Consider the following 16,067-nt stretch of genomic DNA (forward strand, 5'->3'; position numbering starts at 1 on the left):
TGTGTTAGACAAAGAACTAGGAAGTGTTCAGGTCAGAGGTGAATAACTCTGGGAAAATCTGTAGGCCGTGAGTACATTCTGAATTAAGCTAACTCTATGGTGTATGATCTTCAATTTAGCTTCTTTAATTGCACTGGAATCACTTGCCACTGGAGGGCGCTACTAGAATAGCTGTGGGAAGAGACAGCTCGGAAGAAAACATAGCCATTAATGGTAATTAGGGTAGGGATGGATAGAGGGTTAGGGTGGGGCAGATTTGGGCGTTGGGGAAGAACTGGAGGATGAGGATCTTGGCATTGAAAACCTGGAGAAACATTTGTTTCTCTCCTTAGTGAAGTTTGCAGGTCTTCTACAATACAGTGAACCCAAGTGGCCCTGAAATTGAGCTATATTTGCTTCAAAGGAGCTGCTATGTGTGCATCACAGCATACGGGTACATCACAGTGGAGTTCTTGAAACCCTAATCCATTTGAGGACAATAGCTGCAACTTACCAATCAGGCAATGCTGGAGGCTAGGATGGTGGGTGAACAGAATTCTGGGCTACAGCCTCAGAAGCTGGGTCTCCTCATGGGAGCAGGCAGGGATATCCACATCAAGGGGCACTGCTGTAAGAGCCAGGTAGCGGAGCTTTCCCTAGGGTGCAAAAACAGTTCTAATGGGTGGGTAAAATGCAAGAACTCAAAGTGAAGGTTCTGCAACAATGGTTAGGCAAAAGAGAATGGCATGAAACTGAAGAACATCCTTGATGCAAGAGTCTAAGGAGGGAAGCTGTTTTCTTGCAGTGTCTTCTAGTTAAAAGAAGCATATATTCTGAATAAGAAAAGGTCAAGTATAGGAGGGTTTTTGTTTTGTTTTGCATTTTTTAAGCAAGTGAGAAAGACAACTACATGTACTTTTTTAAGCTTTAAGAATTTTTCTCTTCAGTTAAGGTTAGAGAACTGGATTTTCCCTTGATGCTGATTATACCTTTGTTTTGAAGGAGCCAAAGTCATTTTTTTTTAATTATGTAAAAGTAAAATGGAGACATACTCCAGACTTGAAGATTTCGGAGGCTCTGAGTTGGTCTATGTGATGAGACAGGATTGCATAGCTGTGGCTGTATCCTTGAGATAATTATGTCTATTGAAAATACTAAACTAGAATTAACCATGCCTCAAACCAGTGGCTTCATCATATGGACAAAGATCCTGTAAGAAGGATGTCTTGAATTCTATAAAAGAATGATAGTTGGTTTGGAGAAACTCAAATTGGGCTTGCAGGCTAATATCTCAAACACTTGTTTGAGTTCAGGCTTTGTTGATGTTGGACTGCCGGATTCTAGTGGCACTCAGGATCACAGGGGTGGCCCCCTCATCCATGTGGGTGAGAAGACATTAAGGGTTGTTTTCCTTTGTAGGTGGGAATTTAAAATCCTAAGGCTTGCAACAGACTGAACACACACACTCTTGGCAAAGTGTGGAGCCCAGGGAAACCTTAAAATCTGTGTTTCCACTCATGATGGGATGGGTGTTATGTCCCCTTCCTCACTAATTGCCATCAGACTTTTTTATTAGGCCATTCTTGCACTGGGTAATTTCCAAAAAAAAAAGGTTTAATTGGTTCATGGTTCTGCAGGCTGTATAAGAAGCATAGCAGCCTCTGCTTCTGGAAAGGCCTCAGGAAGCGTCCAATCTTGGCAGAAGGCAAAGGAGTAGCAGGCACATCACATGGTGAAATCAGGAGCAAGAGAGAGTGGGGGAGGTGCCAGAGAGAGAGGTGCCACATACTTTTAAACAACCAGATCTTGAGAGAACTCACTCACTATGGAGGGGGCTGCATCAAGGGACTAGCACTAAACAATTTGTGAGAAATCTGCCCCCATGATCCAATGACTTCACAGCAGGCTCCACCACTGACACTGGGGATTATGTTTCAACAATGGGCACACATCCAAACTATATCAACTTTATTGCCTAACGGTTAAAAAGAAATCAGCACTTTTGAAAGACTTGCCAGATTCACCTCCATTTTTGTGGTTTCCACACAACTAACCAGCATTCCTTCTTTGTAAGAGACCACCCACCACGGACTGGCTCTGGCTGGTTTACAGAGGCTGTGCACACTACCTGCACAGATCCAAGTGTGTGGGATATTGATCTGCCAGCTTTATTTGAGCTTATATAAACCAACCAAGATGGCTCTCTTTGCCTTTTCTGTTCCATCTTTTGATGTATAGAGCCTAATTTTAATGCATTTGAATGTTAAGTCTCCACCCCAAATTGAACATGGGACATATGTAATATGCATACTTGCTTACTATGCATGCATGGTGAATATTCATAGCTCTTCCTTTAACCCATTGAGTAGGTTACATAGCCAACTCATTTGCCATAAATTCCTGTCTCACCCTTTCCTCCCTTGAAGTGCCCACTTTGTTTCTACTGGAGGCTGTGCTTCCCAACCTGCAGGATGGCTGGCTTGCAGCTACAACCTTTTATAAGAAATAAAGCTCTCATTTCCAAATTTATGAACCACATGGTTCTGCAGTTGACAAGGGATGCATTGCCAATAATCCTTGAAAGAGTCTGACCCTGGGATAGGAAATGAGAAGTGGATAGGGGTGGGATAGAATCAATCTTACCTCTCTGTTTCATGGAGACTGTCTAAGATGGTCTGGACCAGACACCTTGAGCAGGGAACTGTCCACACCAAAGGACGGGTCTGCTCTAAGATGAGATATCTCTAACAATGGTTATAAGTTACTTTCTGTGTTGTACTTCCCTTTAGTTTCCCTCAAACATACAAGACATTTCTATCAAAATTACAGCAGTGCTGTTCATGCATGGGGAAGAGCTATGTAGAAAGAGCCAGAGACACTGGTGGGAGATGGTAATCCCAGCTTTTCAGGCAATGGTCTACATATAGCAGGACAGGGGGTTGGGGCAGCAGGTGACAACAGCACCTATTTGTGGAACATTTAACTATTCTCCAGGGATTCTTGTTCATATATTGGGGAAGCAGCCTCTTAAGAGGAGACTTCTGAAGTTAAGCAGAATGGGGGCTTTAAGCCTTCACAACTGAAATAGTGAAACTCTTCAAAGACCTCACATTGGAGAGTTAAAGTTCACATCATAATCAGAGCCCACGAGGCCCTCTTCATCTTCATCTCAGATATTTCTTTATTATGTTTCAGCGGCCATGGATTCTTTCAGTTTCTTGATCAAGCCACTCTCTCCAGCTCTGGGGACTTATCCATGCTGTCACCTCTGTGTATGAGGCTTTTCTTTTTTTCTTAACCAGCTCAGATTCCTCAAGGGTGGTTTTCTTTTCTCACACATGAAATCTTAGCTTAACAATTCCTCAAAGTGGTTGTCAACAGTATTTAAGTGTATTCGTTCTTCTCCCTCTCAGCTTTTTTTCTCTCATAGCACACTATATATTTGATTCACAGCACTTCACAATTATAAATATATATTTGCTTGTTAATTATCTATATTTCCTCCCAGAATACAAAATCCATGAAGGCAGGAAAGACGACCATTTAAATAAGTATTCCACAATGAGGTCCTAACTGCAGTTATTTGATCATCGTAGGCTTTTAGTACAACATTTTGAACAAATGAATAGTGTGCTTGTTAACAAAATGTGACTTCATTTTAGTTGTCAAACTGGCACGGCCAAGGGATAATTTGGTTACATAAAAGTTATTTCCAGAAGCTTTTATAAGCCTCTTATTTCCATACATTTCTTCTATCAGCAATTATGTCACACTTTTAAGGGAGACCTGCCTACTCATTTGCCATATGTCTAATGGCATAGAAAGATAAATGCTCTCTTTGCAGCACTTTTAAAACAACTGAGTGAGATTCTTCTTACTTCACTTCTGTTCTCCTCTGGCTCCACTTTTGTTTCTTGCTGCCTTCAGTCTTGGGCTTTGTCTACCAACTTTGAATCCACCCGACACCTCAGTCTTTGTGTTTGCTTTTGACCTTCTCAACTTCAACTTTTAGTACCCTCTAAGGACTTTGGTTTGCACTCAACCTCTGACCATTTCTATTTCTGTCTCTCTCAGGTTTATTATCTGGGTCAGGACCTGAACTCCAGTGCATCTTGTCGGATCCCTGTTTGATCCCTTCTTATATTTATTGTCCAGGTATGAAAGGCCAGACAGGATTTTTTTCTCAAGAGTTGTGGTGTTTTTAGAAAGTACGTATGTATCATTATATATCACTAGGAGTCCATATTATGATCATGATGTTGTGTTCCTTCTGTTCCTCCTCACTCTGCCTCTTTCTTCTTTTCCCTCTTGATCAGTGCTCTAGTTACATTAGGTTGCCCCTGCATTTCAGGACTTTGTTAAAGCACCACACTATGGGGGAGGGATTCTGGTGTACTGAGATGTCTCAGGGGACTGGATAATGAAGCCTGAAAGCACAGGAGAGGAACTCTCCGTGGTAAGATCAATGCAAAATTTGAGAAGGAAAGAAGCAAGCAAAATTCCCCACCTTTCTCACTCTTGGAGGTTACTCCAAGGTTCACTTCCCCTTTGCAGTCCTGGAGAAATCGACATGCCTGATGAATGAACTGTTGTGTCTTTTTGCAGGTTATTGTGAAGGAAAAGCATGTGTGATAACACATCATAGCCCATGGCATAATATTATACACTCCGTTTTCCTCACTTCACTTCGTTTTCTCTCCTACCCGTGTTACCCTATGCTTCTTCCTCCTGAAAACAGTGGAGACCGTCCTCAGCTTGGCGGGAGCCATGTGTCTACTTACAGTTTTCTAATTTACAATGATGTCAAAGTGATGCACATTAGGTAGAAAAAATATTTCAGATGCCCATTAAATTATTCTCTTTTCACTTTCTGTATAGTATTCCATAATACTATTGAATGAGATATGCCATACTTTTGCCTAACCGTAGGCTAATGTAAGTGTTCTGAGCACTTTTAAAGTGAGCGAGGCTAACTATGATGTTAAATAGGTTAGATGTAACAAATGCATTTTGGACTTGGGATACAGTCAGCTTATGATGGGCTTACCAGGACCTAACCCCATCATAAGTCAAGAAGCATCTGCATTAGCAACTTAATCTTCTCTTCCTTCAAACTTAAATTGTGTCATCTGTCCAGAATGGGTTAGCAGACGCAGAAATTCCAGTGAAGAACCAATATATGAAGCTAAATGGGGGACTAGCAGATTGCGAGTGTGACTTCAAGGAAATTGGCTCAGATACATTTCAAATAAAGGCTTTTAAATACTTCCATATATATTCCAGTGGGAATTGTGATAAGAGTGCATGATTTAGATATCAACTTCTTAAATAAAATTGAGTATTTTAAATAAAGTATGTAAATAAATTCTGGGCAATAGAATTGTCTCATAATTGGGATAGCCAATAATTGAAAGGTTTTTAACATATAAATATTTTTTGTTAAGCAGGATTTATTTAAAATAAAGCTGTCATCGTATAAGTGCTGGCTGTCAACTGTTTATGTTCAGAGACCGCATGTTGTACTTACTGTACTTTTTGTGAGGGGGCGCCTCTAATTCTTTTTTTCCTTTTTCTGTTTTTTGATACGGGATCTCGCTTTGTCACCAGGCTGGAGTGCAGTGGCGTTGATCTCAGCTCACTGCCATCTCTGTCTCCTGGGTTCAATTTATCTCTTCTCAGCCTCCCTAGTAGCTTGGATTACAGGAGCCCACCACCATGCCTGGCTAATTTTTTTTTTTTTTTTGTATTTTAGTAGACATGGGGTCACCATGTTACTCAGAATAGTCTCAATCCCCTGACCTTGTGATCCACCCACCTTGACCTCCCCAAGTGCTGGAATTACAGGTGTAAGTCCCTGCACCCAGGCACCTCTAATTCTTAAAATGTGTTACTTAAACAGCACAACTCCAACTTACTAATGAAAATATCAAAGTATTTGAGTTTTTCTGCATTAGGTAGGAGAAGGATAATAAAAGATTCTTTTTGAAGGCCAAGTTGTGTCTAAATAGGTCTCCCCTGAATATTAGTAGATATATATCTATTTCTGGGGCAAGCAATGATTGACCACCATTATTCTACTCACTGTGCTTGAAATACCTATCTATAGAAGCATAATCAAAATAATTTCCCATGTCCCTAGAGTTCTATGAAAATTAGATAATGTCAGCAAAAGTGCTTTTAGCTGCTATAGTGGTATTATGACCTTTATTCTCCACTCAGAACTAGTCTGAAAATAGTTCCATAATAACCTCTCATTAACGTTCTTGAGTCTGTTGAAAGCCAGTGATACAGAAAGACAGTAGCCATAGACCTATTAAATAACTAATAGGTAGGATTTAGGGACAGGAAGAAAAAAGTACTACAGAAGAAGGTTAAACTTTTGACACAGAAGTTGGCTAGGCTGTAGTAAAAGTGACTTTTCAAATATCTTAGTCTTTCTTTTTTCTTCCCTTCCTTCCTCTGCTCCTTCTTTTCTTCCATTTTTCCTTCCTTCTTTTCTTTCATTTGACAAGTATTTGTTATGGGACAAAAGTAAACGATTATTACCAGCCATTTCCCTTTCTTAGTATTTGAAAGGAAATTCTAGGTTGGGTTACTCAGTTTTCTCCTCTCTTCTGCTCTCCGAGAAGCTTCCTTTCTTGTCAGTTCAGTGCTTTGAAGGTTGAGAACTGAGAATTAAATTAAAGGGGTAAACGAGAGAATGAGAAGTTCTCTGAGCAGGTGCTAAGAGAGACTTTTTCTAGGGTAGTTTGGAAATATGAGAAAGACGGAAGTATCTGAGATGAGTGAAGGAAGTGTCAGGAGAGTAAACTCTTTTTAAAGAAGAAATTATTTGCATGTATCTATTTTAATGGTAAAAAAATCATGTAAAGGATTTGAGCTATTATAAAATTATATTTTAGAGGAACTGTGCTTCTGGAATTCTTTTGTAGGTTATTTATTTTTTTAGCTAATGTTTTTAAAACGAATTAGGTGCCAGGGAAACAAAGTAAAAAAATAGGAATAAGAAAGAGAAACAGGCATCTAAAAAAGGAGGTGCAGACATTGTTAAAGTGGCTGTGATGGATGCATATGGGGTACTTTAGGGGCAGTGAGGAAGGAATGCGCTTTCTATAGTGAAGGGGATAATTAAGGACCATCGGAAGGTGTAGTTTTTAAAGCAAAACATACAAAAATGATTTTTTTCCTCATTGTCAAAAAAAAATCATTCAAACACTTCAATCATCTTAATTATTGTGATTAAATTGTTTTGCTCCTCTTGGCTAATTTAGGGGTTTAGGAAGCAATACATAAGAGGCTGAAGTGTAATGTAAAAAATAGCTTGCTTTAAGAAGGTTTCATTTTTTCAGGGTCTCATAGTATTTGCATTGTGTGAAATTATTTAAAAAATAAATCAGCTAATTCTGACCAAAGTTATTTCCTATTTGAATGCAGAGGAGATGATGTCCCTCAGTTAATGAGTATATGCTACAGTTTATTGAGGTGCATTTTAATAAACAGCTGTCAATGGAGGCTGACCTAAAAGGGGTGGGAATCTAGACATTTGTCAGGTGTATTGTAGAGGAGAGCCAGTTGGACTGGGAAGTGATTTAGGTAAATGTCTAAGTCATGTATTTATGACTTTATGTATGTTTTACACCGGAAGTTACTAATTTTAAATTATATCTTTTTCAAAGCATATTTTTCTTCTTATAGAATGCATTTCCCACACAGTTTTTAGACAATAAAGGAAAAACAAATCACTCATAATCTCTACACCACTAGATATCTCTCCTTTTCTCTTTCTGTCCTTGCTACCATATAAAAGGAGCATGGAGTGCCATTAACAGCAGAAGGAATGTCAGGGTTCAGAGTCTCATTCTGCCTCTTACTAACCACATGACAAATTGCTTTAACTTCTCTCTGCCCCCATTTTCTCATATATAAAATACAGATCGTAATAGCGCCTATCTCTTAGGCTTTGTTTATGAGGTTTGCTATGAGGTTTCAAGGGGTCAATACATGTAAAGCATTTAGAGTAATACCTGGCTTATTTTATATGTGGTGTAAGTGTTAGCTATTATTATTAGTGGTTGGAAAACAGGCTGGTGAACTAAACTGCCCAGGTGTGAATCCCTGCTCTGCTATACATTAGCAATGTAACTTTAAGTTGTTCAATTTGTCAGTGCCATAGTTTTATTATTCTTTTTATTTTTATTTTTTTACTTTAGGTTCTGGGGTACATGTGCAGGTCATGCAGGGTTGTTGCATAGGTGCATACGAAACCAGGTGGTTTGCAACCCCTATTACCCATTTGACTATATCCAGCATTTGTCCCCATGTTATCCCTCACCACCCCCTGCTGTCCCTCCCCTAGCGCCACCCCCAACTGCCCCCTATGTGCAATGCTCCTCTCCCTGAGTCCACATGTTCTCATTCTTCAATACCCGCCTATGAGTGAGAACATGTGGTGTTTGGTTTTCTGTTCTTGTGTCAGTTTGCTGAGAATAATGGTTTCCAGATTCATCCAAGTCCCTACAAAGGACATGAATTCATCATTTTTTATGGCTGTGTAGTATTCCATGGTGTATATGTGCCACATTTTCTTTGTCCAGTCTATCATTGACAGGGATTTTGGGTGGTTCCAGATCTTTGCTATTGTACACAGGGCTACAATGAACATATATGTGCATGTGTCTTTATAGTAGAATCATTTATAGTTCTTTGGGTATATACCTAGTAATGGGATTGCTGGGTCAAATGGAATTTCTATTTCTAGATCCTTGAGAAATTGCCACACTGTCTTCCACAATGGTTGATCTAATTTACACTCCCACCAACTGTGTAAGAGTGTTCCTGTTTCTCCACATCCTCTCCAGCATCTGTTGTCTCCCGAATTTTTAATGTACCCCATTCTAACTGGCATGAGATGGTATCTCAATGTGGTTTTGATTTGCATTTCTCTAATGACCAGTGATGATGAGCATTTTTTTCATGTTTGTTGGCTTCATATACGTCCTCTTTTGTAAAGTGTCTGTTCATATCCTTCACCCACTTTTGAATGAGGTTGTTTGTTTTTTCTTGTAAATCTGTTTTAGTTCTTTGTAGATTCTGGATATTAGCCCTTTGTCAGATGGGTAGATTGCAAAAATTTTTTCCCATTCTGTTGGTTGCCGGTTCACTCTAGTGATGGTTTCTTTTGCTGTACAGATGCTCTGAATTTTAATAAGATCCCATTTTTCTATCGTGGCTTTTGTTGCCATTGCTTTTGGTGTTTTAGTCATGAAGTTCTTGCCTATACCTATGTCCTGGATAGTTTTGCCTACGTTTTCTTCTAGTGTTTTTATGGTGTTGGGTTTTACATTTAAATCTTTAATCCATTTGGAGTTAATTTTAGTGTAAAGTGACAGGAAAGGGTCCAGTTTCTGCTTTCTGCATATTGCTAGCCAGTTTTCCCAACACCATTTGTTAAACATGGAGTCCTTTCCCATTGCTTGTTTTTGTCAGGTTTGTGAAAGATCAGATGGTTGTAGATGTGTGGTGTTGCTTCTGAGGCCTCTGTTGTGTTCCATTGGTCTGTGTCTCTGTTTTGGCATCAGAACCATGCTGTTTTGAGTACTGTAGCCTTGTAGTATAGTTTGAAGTTCAGCAGTGTGATGCTTCTGGCTTTGTTCTTTTTGCTTAGGATTGTCTTGGCTATGCGGGCTCTCTTGTGATTCCATATGAAGTTTAAAGTGTTTTTTTCTAGTTCCTTGAAGAAGGTCATTGGTAACCTTGATGGGGATAGTGTTGAATCTGTAAATTACTTTTGGGCAGTATGGCCATTTTCATGATATTAACTCTTCCTCACCATGAGCATGGACTGTTTTTCCATCTGTTTGTGTCCTCTCTTATTTCACTGACCAGTGGTTTGTAGTTCTCCTTGAAGAGTTCCGTTATATCCTTTGTTAGTTGTATTCCTAGGTATTTTATTCTCTGTAGCAATTGTGAATGGGAGTTTGCTCTTGATTTGGCTCTCTGTTTGTCTCTTATTGGTATAATGCTTGTGATTTCTGCACATTGATTTTGTATCCTGAGACTTTGCTGAAGTTACTTATCAGTTTGAGAAGATTTTGGGCTGAGACAAAGGGGTCTTCAAAAACACGATCATGTTGTCTGCAAATAGAGACAGTTTGATTTCCTCTTTTCCTAATTGAATACACTTTATTTCTTTTTCTTGCCTGATTGCTCTGGCTAGAACTTCCAATACTATATTGAATTTGATACCAAAATCAGGCAGGGACACAACTAAAAAATAAAACTTCAGGCCAACATCCATGATGAACATTGATGCAAAAGTCTTCAATAAAGTACTGACAAACCAAATGCAATGGTACATCAAAAAGCTTATCTGTCACTATCAAGTTGTCTGCAGCCTAGGGATGCAAGGCTGGTTAAACATATGCAACTCTATAAACATAATCCATCACTTAAATAGAACCAGATGATTATCTCAATAGATGTGGAGAAGGCCTTCAACAAAGTTCAACAGCCCTTCATACTAAAAACTCTCAATAAACTAGGTATCGACAGAACATATCATAAAATGATAAAAGCTATTTATGACAAACCAATAGATATTTATTCTTAAAATGGGGATCAGCATGGGTCCTACCTTTTGGGTTGTTGTAAAGGTTAAATGAGTTAAAGCATGTGGGTCATTTAAAACAAGTAAGCACCTAACAGATATTCATTTAAATATATTTTGAGTACTTACAATGTATGAAAACCATGCTATATATAAAGAAACAAGATATAATCTCTCTTATGATATGTATAGACCATTGACAGTCATTCTTTCAACAAATAAATATTGTGTGTGTGTATATGTGTGTTGTAATCAGTTGTTATTATTATTTAGGCTTTTTGGAAACGTTTTGTTAATGCCATGGAAACATACTAAAAGTAGAATAGCATTATGATTTCTCAAGTACTTATTACTGAAATTTTGTTTTATTTTCATTATTTTTATTTTATTATTTAAATAGTGATGATGGCCTCACTATGTTCCCCTAAATGTAAAGAGATGTGAATGAGAAAGATGGAGAGCTATGATAATATATACCAGAGAAACTTGCTGTAAGTTGTCAGGGAGCGTTTCTTTGAACATGTGAAGACCTCACCTGATTTCTGTGTGTGAGTAGCTATTCACAAGGTGAAGGGTAGTGTGTGTGAATGTGTGTGTGTGGTAAGAGGTCAGGGGGTGCATGGAAAAGAAGATGAGATTAGAAAGCCATTCCAGGCAACCTGAATGTCAAGGATTATGGAGCATTTCAGGCACTGAAGAAAGTTTCCAGTGCTTCAAGGGAGTGATACAGGCTGCTGATGTAAGCAGAGGACTTGTCAAGAAGGGCCTTGAGGGCCTTCTTGAAAATGTTAACCTTTTCCTAGGTGTAACAGGGCTGTAGTGAAACATTTTAAGCCTAGGGATGATGATGTGACCAATGGTGACCTTTTACTGCTAATAATTCTAGCTTTAGCTTTATGTCTATACACATATATTTACCCATGTGTTATAAATAAAGCTATTATCATTGTGCAAATAATAATTTTAATCAGATTTTTAAAATTAAAAATATAACATCTGTGAATATGTAGTTGATGTGGGTTTATCAACTGTAACATACCACTCTCATGGAAGACGTTGATGATGGGAGGGGCTATGCATGTGTCAGGGCAGGAGATATATGAGAAGTCTCTGTAACTACCTAGCAGTTTTGCTGTGAACCTAAAACTGCTATAAAAAATAAAATATTTAAAAATATATCTGTGTACGTAGATAGACACACACACACCTAGATCAGCATTTCTTCCTTTTGCTAGTTATTCTTTTAAAATATTTTAAATTACTGCATTAAATTGCATTATATAGATGAAACATAATTTATTTAAGAAATATTTTGTTGTTAGACATTAGGCTGATTCTAGCTCTTTGATATCAAAATACAATAATGAACATAATTTGGCAAATTAATGTGCTCCTCTATCTAGGCCTAGTATTTGATCCTAAGCAAAGTATATAGAGTCACCTAAATTTTCCTCACTGAACAATTGTTTGCAGTTAGAATTCTCTCTTCAAGTTAATTGATATTTGAAGAGCTGATTGGTATAAATATGCTATATAGTATCAGTTCAATGTTAGAAACCTCAGTAAACAGGAGAAAGATGTGGACCTGGGGCAGCATACCAGGACATGCTTAGTTCTTTGCTATTACTTTAAGCTACTGTACCAGGCCTATATTCTACTTGCAGCTTTCTGTTGGTCAAGCTCTGGTGTAAGTTTAACCTGCTGTCCAAGCTCCTATTTCGTGTTACTATCACTTTCAAAACAAGACTACTGTTCATCTGTTTGGGATAGCTGCTATATAAACCCTATGTTCTTTTATCACCCTTACTTTAACATTTTATTGACCCACAGAAGCAAAATAGAGTCCACAAACATTTGCTCTCTCTCTGTAGCATGATATTATCTTTATATGTGTAATACCAGGCAGAATTTATTTATTTATTTATTTTTGAGATGGAGTTTCCCTCTAGTTACCCAGGCTGGAGTACAATGGCACAATCTCAGCTCACCGCAACTTCCGCCTCCTGGGTTCAGGCAATTCTCTTGCCTCAGCCTCCTGAGTAGCTGGGATTACAGGCACACGCCACCATGCCCAGCTAATTTTTTGTATTTTTAGTAGAGACGGGGTTTCACCAAGTTGACCAGGATGGTCTCGATCTCTTGACCTCATGATCCACCTGCGTTGGCCTCCCAAAGTGCTGGGATTACAGGCTTGAGCCAACGCGCCCCGCAGAATTTATTCTAAGAGGGTGTAACTTAGATGACAATCTTCCTTAATTTCTGTGGTTACCTGGGTTTTTCTATTTTCATTGCTTAGTCATTTCCATGGGGATCTGAGAGAGAATTCTGTGTTCACAAATCCATTTCCCCCATTCCCTTACCATAATATTTAAATATTGCATATAAGTTTTAGTGACAGCAATTCAAAATAAAGTCCTTGGTTTTGATGTGAGATCCTTAATTATTGTGTGATTGTTGTCAATAATTTGTAGGCTCATTGCTAAATGCAAAAGGGCTGTGTGACCTTGGGCGAATCATTACTGTACTCAAATCTCCTATCAGTTGAAATGTTTGATGTCAAGATCACTAATACTGTAAGATAATCTAGAAATCTATGCACGTTTCATTCTATAAAACCCCATCTATCCCAGAATTCTCCTTGTTAAATACAACCTGTTTTTTTGATTTTTACTTTGAAAAGCAAATATGATCTTGATCCTCAAACGATTCTGTTTTGTGTGTGTGTTTTTTTTTTAACAAACATGTACTTAAACATGTGGAAGCTCTTGGCTAGAAAAAATAATTCGAGTACTCAATAGAAACATGCAGCTAGCCGCTAACATTGTAAAGAACACAGACAAACTCTCTAAAATAGATTATCATAATGTATATGAAAGTAAAATTCAAATGCATGTGGTTTACATAAGACAAACTTTACATATAAAAGCATTGATATGTTAAAAGTAAATGCAAATAGTTATGTTATACAAACACTAATCGAAAGAATGCTGGAGTGGCTATGTTAATATTATAGAAAGTAGAGATAAAAAGGGGCTAATAAACATGGGATTCTGGAGACTTACTCTGGAGACAAATGATATGTAGTATCTTATTAGTACACTGTTCTATTGATTATATATTGAAATTATAGTATTTTAAATATGCTAGGTTAAATGACATACATTATTAAACTTAAAAAAACAGAATAAGGAGACATTCAGGTGACAAGACCCAGTATAATTCAGCATGGAAAATTCTGTAACAAATGAAGACCAAATCATCAAGGGAGGTTGTATTATCACACAAGTATGTAAAGTACAAAGGAGGTAATAGCACCTTGATGTTCTCAGCTAAAAGAGTATGTTTAAACATAGACCTTAGAGGCAGACAGAAATGCCTTTGAATCACTGGGTCCGTTGTTAACTGGCATTGGTAAAGCCAGTCTCAATCTCTCTAAGCCCATTTCCCTTTTTGGAAAATCAAGGTACTTACCTACTTAGCAAGACTCTTGTAAGGATTACACATAAATTGAAGGTTCTTTAGCTGAGTACTATCAGACTTCCAAATAAAGGTTTGAATTCATGCTTACTTGTTCATTCAGTAAATATTTGTTGATTGCCCACTAGGTGTTAGAAATAGGGGGATATGATACGTAATGTCCTTTTTACCGGGTTTGCATTCTGATGAGATAATTAGATGACGTAAAAATAATCCAAGTAATTGCAGGCTTTGATAAGAACCATAAAGTAAATAAGTTTGAGAGAATGTAAGAGAGTGAGCCAGGTAGGGTAGGTAACTTTAGATAGGCTGGCCAAGGAAGGCCTCTAAGAAGACATGGAAATTAAACTAGTACGTGAAAGATGAGAAGAAACAATGCATGCAAGGAATAAAATGAAGAACATTTTAGGCAGAAAATAGAAAGTTACCTATCTTCTCTCTCATCCTCTTTTTTTTTTTGTTCTGTTTTGTTGTCTTTAGGGAGGGGATCATCATTAATATTTGAGGACTGCTTATTCCTGGGGTGTTTTGGTGTACATAACAAACTCAAATACCAAGTGTTTTCAGTTGTTAAAAGTAAAATTAACATTTAAAGGGTGTTTTTTAGAAGTTTGTTATTGAGATACACTTTTCAAAAAATGGTTTTACAGATTGATTTTGCAATTTTGAGTAAAAACGAAGTAAAGATACTGTAGTATTTCTCAATTATTTTTCATTAAAATTCATGTTTTATAAGGCATTATCTAACTAGAAATTGGATTTATTAAGTAATAATGATCTTATTTTTCTATTTGTTGTAAATAAAAAGAACCAATGCCATTCAGAGTTTCTGGTGAAATCTCACTTCTAGTTGAGGAAGTTTTAATTGAAGGAAGGACTTTATTCTCTGTTACTGAGAATGAGCACATAGTTTCATAAGGCTTTTTGTCATATGAAACATAGCTCAAGGAAATGATTAGTACATCTGAGGGCTTTTAAATGTCTGGAGATTCCATGAGAGGATGCCCTAGTGTTAGAGAACTAGTTAAGCATCTAGAATTAAACTACTGTGATTTTGGCTTTTAATCTTCTCTCAAGATGATCTCTATATGTGACTTTAAATAACTCCTTCAAACTACTCTGCATATCAATTATTCATTCTAGACATTCAGGTTTAGGTGTTGGGGGCAGTTTGGCATTTGCCCTAAGATCATCCCTATACCATACATTTTTAGTTGCTGATCTGAATATCCCTTCTCCCTCCACTAAATTATAAATCATTGAGAGTGCAGATTATGTCTGTTTTCCTTACCACTGTGTCCCAAACACACATAATAGGTAGTTCAGATATTTTTATGGCACATAAAATCATATCAGCCTCTGGTGTAGTCCTTGTGGGAAACTTGAGTCTGTGCTTGAGGTTTGCCCAGGACTCACCCTTTTAAAATTTTAGTTTCTGAAGGATTTTTTTAAGCACCCTGATGCAAAACAGGTCAAATTGCCTAAACTCTGTGACTCCATTTTTCTTGAAGTTTTTAATCACTTTCAGTTGAGAAGTCTAGCTTTCCTCAACCTTCAATGAAACACTTACTATGTGAGCATTTTAATATTTAATATTTTATCTCTTAATTTTTTTCATGATGCTTAACATATTATTGGAGTTTTATGGGTAAATGAAAAGGTCAAAACAAAGGAGCAGCCTAGCTGATAGCAGGTGCCTTAAATAAGTTATTTCTTTTTCCTTATCGGCTCTTTAGAAATCCTCTTAACTTCTTAAAGTAGACATTCCTCTCAAGGCTAAGGAACCCACTTGATCAAATGCAGTGTAATATGGGAAAAGCAGAAACATGTCCTGATCTCTTCACCAAACTAACCTCCACTTACCCATATTGCTAGATTAACACAACCTGTTCATTTATCTATAAAATGCACTGATGGATGCCTCAATGTGGTAGACTAATATTCTCATAATTACTCTCTCATAATTTCAGTTATTTGCTAATTAAGCTTTATTTGTGTTTGTTCT

Source organism: Callithrix jacchus, chromosome 1 (genome assembly GCF_049354715.1).
Source record: "Callithrix jacchus isolate 240 chromosome 1, calJac240_pri, whole genome shotgun sequence".
NCBI lineage: Eukaryota > Metazoa > Chordata > Mammalia > Primates > Cebidae > Callithrix > Callithrix jacchus.